This window comes from Poecilia mexicana, unplaced genomic scaffold (assembly GCF_051168715.1).
Source record: "Poecilia mexicana isolate PSO_F unplaced genomic scaffold, ASM5116871v1 scaffold_20, whole genome shotgun sequence".
Lineage (NCBI taxonomy): Eukaryota > Metazoa > Chordata > Actinopteri > Cyprinodontiformes > Poeciliidae > Poecilia > Poecilia mexicana.
In genome coordinates, this window is record NW_028263389.1 from 304914 (window position 1) to 315132 (window position 10219).

General features: G+C 37.2%; 1 pseudogene; it reads right to left on the reverse strand.

The window, feature by feature from the left end:
- Window positions 1-6386: 6386 nt before the first annotated feature.
- LOC106910072 (uncharacterized) lies at window positions 6387-9630 on the reverse strand (annotated as a pseudogene).
- Between the last annotated feature and the right edge of the window lie 589 nt (window positions 9631-10219).

Below are 10219 nucleotides of genomic sequence, written 5' to 3' on the forward strand. Positions count from 1 at the left end.
GGTCTGTGGCCTTGAAAGATGGCACCGATCGACGTAAATGCCCCACAACATCCGACGCAGTGACGTTGGTTCCAAAGCTCTATTGACCAATAGCAGAGGAGCTGGACATAAAAGGCAGCTCCTCATTAACATAAAGATGCACACGGAAAAGTAAAAAAGGGAGAGGAGGCAATAACAAAAGGACGAGGGAAAAGACAAAACAAAATATTTACTTTTCTTGACAAAAACACATGTTTAGGGGAAATGAAAAAGAAAATGTATACATTTCTTGATGGAAACTCATGTGTAAGGACAAGAAAAAAATAAATATATATTTATGCTTTTATTTCTTATTATGTCAGTTTTTGTCCACCAAATCTTGCAAGCTGTTCAATCAATACAGCATTTGTTTTGTGTAGAAGACCATTTTCTGCCCGGCTAAGGTAGAAATAGCCTGAAAATTAACATGTCTTCCAGTCGTGAGAGAGGAACTTTAGCCAGGAGGTCAGCGTGGCTAACAGGATTATTATGCATGACTTGAATTGCATCTGAGCAGTAATATTGTTGTGACATCTGCGTAACAGACCTGACCGCAATTTCACAAAAGTCAAGGCTGACTGTCCAAACAAGGACAGGGATAAAAAATATTTGCATAAAATTATGCAATCAAAATCCATATCTGCGACTTGAACACCACAGTATGCAGCTTGATTCAGAGCAAAGTTTTATCACTGTTAATGATAAAAAAGTTAAAAAAAATCTATTTTATAGAGGCAGCAAGGAGTACAGTATATGAATCTATTCATCTGAGGGTCATTCCACAGCAGCTCTGTTACAACCTCTGAGTTTATGAATGCAGTGTTTTGGAGAATTCTTGCAGGGTTTGCTTTGACCTCAGCGAGAACATACAAATTCAACAGAAAACTTGCAAATAAAAAAAATAAATAATGAAAATGAATAAAATAAGTTGCACTGTGAGGCAACAAGAGGTACAGAATAAAATGTATCATCTACCTCTGATCGTGTCAGCTGTCGACTCCACTGAAGGACATTCTAAAGACTTTAACAATTGAACATCAATGAGGGATTGTTCAACTGTCAAGCTTTACAATCTCCACATCGGGTACAGTTCCCAGCAAAAGTATTCAAACGTAAACTTTTAATAAATTCTGTGATTTTCTGAGATGGACCAACATAGTGAGTGATTGTGAAGCTGAACTGAACTGATACATTTTTAAAGATTTTTACCAACAAAAATCTAAGATGAGGTCTATTCATTTTTAATCAACTCACTTTACTCTGATACCTTTAGAAAAATTGAGTAGACCAATTCCTATAGGAATCCATTGGGTAAGTAAGGGCTGAATGCAAAAAGCACCTTCCTCTTCAGAATTTTTTTTTACGTCAATAATCTAAAATCTTACCTATTTGAATTGAAATTTGGACTGGTTTGGGTGCTTGCCAACCTTTTCTCAGTGGATAAAACTTTACTGCACTTTTTCACAGCTAAACATTTGCATTAGAATATTGTGTTTTTCTTCCCTTTTGTCTGAACTAAATATAGGCTAATAACTAAACAACTAAAATGTTTTTAAAATGGGACATGGTGCATCAAATCTATCATTGGATGCGGAATGATGGCAACCGACATCCAAAGGTAAATTGACCATATTGTATAAAGATGTTAGACACCACCGCTAATTGTATTTTCATCTTTTATAAACTATTAGTCTATTAGTTTTAACAGACTAATCCAACATATTAGTCATATGTTAGTCCATATGCATATGTAAGCATATGTTAACATATGTTAGCATATGTTGGAGCTAATATGCATTTCTGTGCATATGTTAGCTCCAAAATATGCACAGAAATATATTTTTTTATCCTTTCAAGTAATTCTCAGATCATTCAAGTAATTCTTAGGCTATTCTTTCAGTTTAGTTAAAACCATCTTGACATTTTTGTTTAGTTTAAATGCAGATTAGTTAGTCCATCAAACTAAAGCAAAGGCCTATCTCAGAGCAGCCAACACCAAAGCTGACCTCTACTGCTTATAGATAAATTTACATTAGCTTGCAAAGCATTTCTAATCACCTAACAGTGAAGTAAAGTTTTGTAAAAATTTAATTATGATAGGCAGCAAACAAGCAGAAAGAGAATTGGGGAAGATTTAAAGCGAATCAAACCCTGGAGACCAGTAGCCTCCTCATATGGAGAAAGGAGATTATTTAAAAAACGGATGGCTGAACATAAACTAGAACTGAAAAAAAAAAAACTTACAATACATTAAAGAGTAATTAATTACATTTTTAGTAAGTAGTGAAGTATCAGGTGTTCAGGCTTCCTTTGACATCTTTACAGATTTAGAAAGAGAAGTTTTTAATTGCAGATGTTAGACTTAGCTTTGACCTCATTTTAAGTGACAGACTAACGGCAGGCAAAATGATATTGCTCTTCCAATGCAAAATATTCATCTGTCCCAAGTTTACGCTCCTTGTTTTCAAATAAAAGCAAATTATCTCATGTAACATGCTCTGTGATCAGGGACTTGTAATGACTTCAAAAGACGCAGAACTCAAAAAAATTCAAGGCAAACCAACTGGAAATCAGAAGGCTTTGCTAACTGATGTTGAGCTTAGTTCTGCATGGTGACCACTGAAAAATAATTTCTTCTGGAGAAAACATGAAGTAGCTAAAACTGAGTGAGGACAAACAGAGCAGCTTTGGTCTAACTGTATTGCTCTGCTTTTCCCTGAGAGCGGCAGGGAAGCAGACTGCTTTTCAAAGCTGACTGGAGTTCATTTAACATAGAACAAGATAGTGAGTGGAGCTCCAGCTGTATCTACACAAACATCTTAACAACTTTCACCATCAGTTTTCAAAGGTTAACCTAAAATAATTGTATGCCCTGCACAAATTAAACAACTGACAAGAATTCAAGAGCATAACTGTTTGACAATGGGTCATAAAATGTATGCCCAAAACCAGTGGTGGGAAGTAGCGAAGTACAAGTACTTCGTTACTGTACTTAAGTACAATTTTCGTGTATCTGTACTTTACTTAAGTAGATTTAATAATGGATACTTTCTACTTTTACTCCACTACATTTTACAGTAAGTATATGTACTTTCTACTTAACTACATTTCTACAAAAGTGTCGCGTTACTCCTTACATCCAAGTCGAATCGCTCTTTTTTTCCGTTAAAATGGACTTTTAACGGGGACTTAAGGTGGCGCCGCAATAACGTGAGTTACTGTCTGTTGTCACCCATCGCCTCCCCCTTTACTCGCACGCAGAGCTCCAGACATGCGCAGTGGTTTCCTCTGAGCGGGAGAAGACGTCTGTCTAATCGTCAGTTATATAATAGCGCTGCATAAATCATAGGATATGGTGACATGTAAAATAAGCAGAGCTTCGCTTTCACAGATGGTGGGGACTTCGTCCAACTTTTAGCGTCACTTGGAAGGAAAGCTTAAAGAAAGGTAAAATCTGTGGACGTGATGCTAGCAAAGCTAGCTGTACTGACTGAGACACACATGTTGCATCTGCGATGAAAAAACGTTGTCACTCGTGCGCAGAATTATTGTGTGGAGGTGTTGACTGAGGTATCGCAAATATGGGACAACGCTGTGACCAAAGTCTGTATTGATATGACATTCAGGAACGATCCGATTCTTCTGGACGGATCTTTACTGATTATTAGTATTTAATATCTAGGTGTTTTATGGGAGTGTGGATCTTTCAGATCAATTTGAGAAGCAATTGTGATAGGTAAAACTTATTTTTTTCGTGCTGGTCTTGACTACAACTCTGCTACGTGGCTCCTTGGTTCCATGTCCTCCCCCACCCACCTTCTTTCCATCCCCTTTCTGTTGGATTTCTTTAAAAATAAAAGCCACTATGGCAAAAAAAGTGAAGTTCATGCTATGTTAGGACAGGAGACAAGATGTTTCCATCTCTGAAATTATGATGCATAGAATCACATATCTAAGTCTTAACTATGTTACAGAGAGTAAACACAATAAAAACATGCTTTATCTGTGGCATTGTTCATTAAAATGGCACATTTCTGATGTATTAAAATTAAATATGGTCGGTTCACTGAATGATATTGTATTAGGGATTAGGTAATGCATTCAGCAAGTACTTTTACTTTTAATACTTAAGTATTTTTAAAAGCCAGTACTTTTTTACTTTTACTTAAGTACAAATGTTAATGTGGTAGTTTTATTTTCACTTGAGTACATTTTTGTCTGTGTAATTGTACTTTTACTTAAGAAAATTTTTGGAGTACTTTCTCCACCACTGCATGGTACTCACTCTATGTATGCTATTCTGACAGTGTATGGTAATCTCATAGAACGACTCTCAGTGACACGCCAGTCCTATCTAATAAGTAAAGAGACGAGCAGATGAATAGTACTGTTCCTGAATGTCGCATCATTATATTGCAGACTTTTGGACACTACGTTGTCCCATATATGCGACAAGTCAGTCAACATCTCCGCACAATGTCACTCAGTGAGTGTCACTCAGAGTGACAACTTTTTTTCATCACAAATAACGTGTCTGTACAGCTAGCTTTGCTAACATCACATCAACGGAGCTTACCTTTCTTTGAGCTTCTTTTCTAAGTGCCGAAAAAAGTTAGATGTTGCTCCCACCGTCTGTGAAAGCGAAGCGCTGCTGAGTTAGCGGTGGCCATCAGATTTCTTATGATTTATGCAGCGCTATTCCATTACTGACGATTAGACAGACATCTTCTGCCACCGAGAGGAAACAACTGCGCATGTCTGGAGCTCCGCGTGCGAATGAAAGGTGGGGAGGGGGAGGAGAGGGGAGTAACAGAAACACGCTTGGATTTTAATCGGTGCGTTTTGCATCCAGTGAAAACAAAGATGTTAACAAATAAACTGGACAGTATGCTGTACGCTTATTTCACAGTTGCGGTCTCGACTGGTCTTGAAATAAAATGCCGAGTCCTCAGCGTCCGAGACCGAGACAAGACCGAGACCAAATGCGAGACCATCAAAAAATGGTCTCGAGACCAAGACCGTTCTCGAGTACTACAACACTGCAAGCCAGTGGAGAAAAACCCGCATCTGGCTCAATGACAAGACGCCCATTTATTTTGTCCAGTTCTACTTTTAACACTTAAAAATAGGTTTAAGCGCATAAAAATAAACCACTGATATTTAATATACCTCCTGCATATACACCTACTTTAACCTTTCAAAAACTATTCTTTTTGGCCATTTTTGTGGTCTTTAAAGTGTCAAAATGTCATATGGTGCGACTGTCCGAACTCCATTACTGTTTCAAAAATGTCTTAAAAAAAACATTAAATCTGTTCAAATATATTTTCTTTCCTATTTGGCATGATTTTCAAAGTGTTTTCTTCATCCTATACAAATTTTCAGAGCATTTTTAGTTATAATTCAATTATAACATTTAAACAAAACTTTGTCCGAAAATCTCCATTTAGCAAAATGTCATGTGGTGCGACCGTCAAGAAATTCCAATTTTTGGACTTATATTTTGAATTCCTGCCACAAACAGGAAGTTGCATCAGCCAACATTCTGCCAAGAACCCCCCAAGCCAGCAGAGGTTTGTTACTTTTTTTCAAATTTGATAAAAAGTATCAGTTTTAGCAGTAGGTATGTAGTGTCCATATTTGGATATCATGTAGTGTAACCTCAAAAATACTATTAATAAGTAAATATTCCTACAAATATCTATTTTAATTATTAATTTTATAATAGCCTTGTGTTGGAAGCTAGCTTGTTTTTTTAAGGAGGCTAATTATTTGCTTGTTAATGTTGACTGAACATGAAAATATCATTTGGTGCGACCGAGTACACAGTAAAATTTCCGGAGTAAAATTTACTCAATTTGAAAAAAATGTTACTCTAAAAAAGACAACATTTGGTCCCACTCTAAATAGAGTAAATTTTACTCTCATGGAAGAGTTGAAATTACAGAGTAAAATCAACTCAATTTAGTGCAAAAATTTTAATCACTGCCAAGAGAATTTACTCCAAGTTGTTTAAAAGAAAAACTACTCCACTGTATTTTAACTCCAAGTGGAATATAATTTACTCTAAATAGAATTGCATTCTAAGTAGAGATAACTTTTAGTCTGACTAAAAAGGAATTTCACACAAAATAGAATACATTTTATTCCATATAGTGTCAAATTGTGCTCTTAATAGTATAAAATTTTACTCCTAATTTAATTGAATTTTATTCCATGGTGTGCAGTTAAACATCAAATTAAATTCTAAAATAGAACCAACTTTAAATTTATTTCACTCGCCAAGCAATTGTTTTACATCTAGTATACATAGCTGAATTTGTAAGAATACAATGCATAGACCAGAAATCAGTATTTGAACAGCCATTTTTATTGTTCACAAGAAAGTATGGAACAATATAAACATTTGCATCTTCATGACTGTATGACACCTGTAAATCAAAAGCTCTGGAACAGAAAAGCTCTTCTACATAAATAACATGAGGTCCGTCTCTTGTACACAAGAGAAAAGCATTGAAATGCTCAGACACACTGTTTGCAGTGCAAATGTAACAGTCACCTCTCATCTTTCACAACAACATATAGCCCTGCAACCCTAGGATTCACTTTGATTGTCTCAACATCTATCTCGTAAATGTGGTCTGCAGAAAATTGTACACATTGACCAGATCATGGTCATATGAAGTGCCGAACACAAAGTGACCTTTAAAAAGCTCATCAAAACAGGCAAGAGAGCCTGGTGATTTACAAGGTACGATATATTTGTCAATCACAATGAAGTACTTGTGAATCACGCTCCTCTGTGTCCCTACTGCAAGCAGGTACGGTTGACGCCTTTCTGCGATGCCATCAAGGTGCCCCTGGATGCTGGTTCCTGTCTGTGGCAAAAACAGAATAAAACATGATTAGTCTTGGGTTTCAAAGAAGACAGGGTTCTTATAGATAAGGCAAGTTACTTTTCAGGACCTCTTTAATGTCACTTGAAATGAAATGTAAGACCAACTTCACAAGAAATACAAAAAAAATTAAATAAATAAATAAAAATAAGTGAAGAATAGAAAATTTTGATCAACATAAATGTTCCCTTCACTGGAACATTACCTTGACAAACTTCACAAGATGTTCACTGGCTTGTCTGGCTGAGAGTTTTCCTGGCCTCTTGCGGCTGTGAGGTGACGGTGGCAGGAGGTGCACCAGGATCAAAATGGATGACATGTCACTGTCCCATCCTGGAAGAAAAAGTAAAATAAACATAAGCTATCAAAATTTCTTATTTGCTACAGTGTTAACACTTCCAGAGTCAGCTTACCAAACAGTGACGGCAGGAGGAGGTGCATTTATATTGGATCAATTTACATAAAATTATGTTACATTAAACACTTCCTTTATAATCCAGTTCAACTTACAATTTTCCACTTCTGTTATGCCTTCAGCATTGTGAAGAAGGTTCTGAAGGTCATCACACTGTGAGACCACAGCTTTATTCGAGGACTTTCTGCTTGTAGACAGTGGGCCACTTCTCCAGGAACTTTGCAGCGATAACTTCCCCGAACATCAATGTAAAATCTTGCTCAACCTGGAGAATAGATGAAGTGAAGGTTTTAAAAATCATTTTGTTAAACTTTCTCACATCCATCTTAACTTAAACTTTGTTAAAAGTAGGTTAAGCTGAAGTGAAGATAAACATACCAATCCTCCTATGTCCAGGAATCTTGGGAAGTCCAAAAAGCTACTAGATGACTTCACTGGGTCATGAATCATCTTCTGGTGATAGTTGAAAGTCTGTTTCATCTTCTTCATAACAGTTCCTTCATCAGCGCAATGGCCTCAGAACACAAGCTATCTGTCATAAGGCAGTCTTCTCTCAAACAGTCCCTGTCAGTTGTAGGTCCCCCTAAAAAATATATATGAATGTGACACTCCATCTTAGGATTTAATAAATAAGGCTTGGGAACTTTCTGTGCAGTTTGGTTGCAGGAAGAGATTTGTACAAGTATAAATACACATGTACCTGTTTGGGTTTGTGACAGTCTGGGGATCTTCTTTTGTCCATTAGAAGCTTCTCTCTGGACAAACTTCAGTCTCCAAGCCAGATACCCACTCCTATCTTCTGCATTGTAATAATGGTCCTAAAAGTAGGTGAATGATAAATGTTTTTAAAGCTGTGAAAGCAAAGACAGCCATGAATGCTAGTAGCTGTGATTTACAGATTTTAGTTCACATTGTTTGAATTGCATAGATAAAATCTATTCACAAGGTTTATTCTTCAAGCTGCAGTAGCCCAACACTGGAACAATGAACTCTACAAAGGTTTAAAAATTGGAAAGTTAAAAACAAATAGGACAGATGCAGGGCATGCAAAAGAGAAACATTTTCAGTTCTACTCAAACCATAGCCAATAGGTTGGACTTCTGTTTTGAACTTACATAGCCAAATCTGCTCTTAGGATCAGCCAGGTAAGGGAACAAGGTAATAATACCCTTTGCATAGTCCTCTTTGATACATCTGGAAGGATTTGTCCTATAGAGACACAGAAAAAACTATGAGCATTGTTAAAGGAGTAAAGTACACCTTCAAAACAGGTAATTGTGAGAGGTGCATACAAAAAATAAATAATTTCAGCATACCCATGTTCACTTGTCATACGTGCAACCAATATTAAGTAAAAAAAATAAATCTGAAAAGTTGGTAAAGCACCTATTTTGGCACCATTCCCAAAGCGTTTTTGATAAACCTAATATGTAAAAATGCTTTAAACTTGTTTTGTTTGCACTCACCACATTCCAAAAACGAACTGCAAGTCAGTTGGCCTTCAAAACAGATGTATTTCTGTCGATATCTGTATTTGACACGCACAGCTTGCATCCTGTATTTGTAAAAATATATTTTTCAATAATCATATAAGATAAGATAAGATATTCCTTTATTAATCCCGCAGTGGGGAAATTTACATTGTTACAGCAGTATAAAAAGCAAAACCAATATGAAAAACTATATATACACAGTAAAATCAAGTGAATATAGAAATACTAAAAAACAGTATTATTCGAAATATAAATAAATAAACAATTTCCAGGTTTATTGCCTGTAGTAGAGAGTGGTGAACTACTTAGAGCAGTGGGTATTGTACAGTCTGACGGCGGCTGGAAGGAAAGACCTGCGGTATCTTTCCGTCACGCACTTAGGGTGCCACAGCCGGGCGCTGAAGGAGCTGCTCAGTGCTGTCAGAGAGAGGTGCATGGGGTGGGAAGGGTATGCCAGCATGCGCTGGAGCTTAGTCCTCATTCTCCTCTCTGCCACCACCTCCACTGGGTCAACAGGACACCCCAGGACAGAGCTGGATTTCCTGAGGATCTTGTTTAGTCTCTTCCTGTCAGCAGTGGAGATACTGCTGCCCCAACAGACCACTCCGTAGAAGATGGCTGATGCCACCACAGCATCAAAATAGGTCCTGAGAAGAGCCCCCCGCACACCGAAGGACCTGAGTCTCCTCAGGAGATGTAGTCTGCTCAGTCCTTTCTTGTAGAGGGTAGCTGTGTGGTCAGTCCAGTCCAGCTTGTTGTTAAGGTGAACACCCAGGTACTTGTAGGACCTCACAATGTCAATGTCCATTCCCTGAATGTTCACTGGTACAGAAGGCAAGTGTTACTTGCCTTCTGTACCAGAAGGCACAGAATTTTTTATTCACTTATCAAAGTGAATAAAAAATTAAGATAAAAGGTTGAAACCATCATGGGAAAAAAGCACTGGGTGGCTAACAACTACCCTTAATGGGCTAGGCTCTTTACTTTAGCCAATCACCACAGCTAAAACGAAAAAAAAATAAAAAAAAACTATCAACTCCATACAACTCGATCTAAACGGGGTTTATGGACAAAATAATCAGTCAAAAATGTTTAGTGACAACTTACATAGTTTCCATACAAATCACAATCCTGTTTTTTTTCATCCTGCTCTACGTTCAAGAAACGTTACTAGCATAGTCCTCCCGCGCCATTTTCTGGACGGAAACCTGGCTCCACATGCTAGCAGAGCCAGCTTCGACTGTACAGCTAGCTCCTCTTTTAAACTCCGTTCTTCAGCTTAAAAATAGCGACAGCCTTGACTTGTGAAAATTTTAAAAATGGACGTAGCATTGTACAACATTGATGTTTTTTCTGCTTAAATTGTTGTAAACGGCTAAATTAAGTTAGCTGAAGCA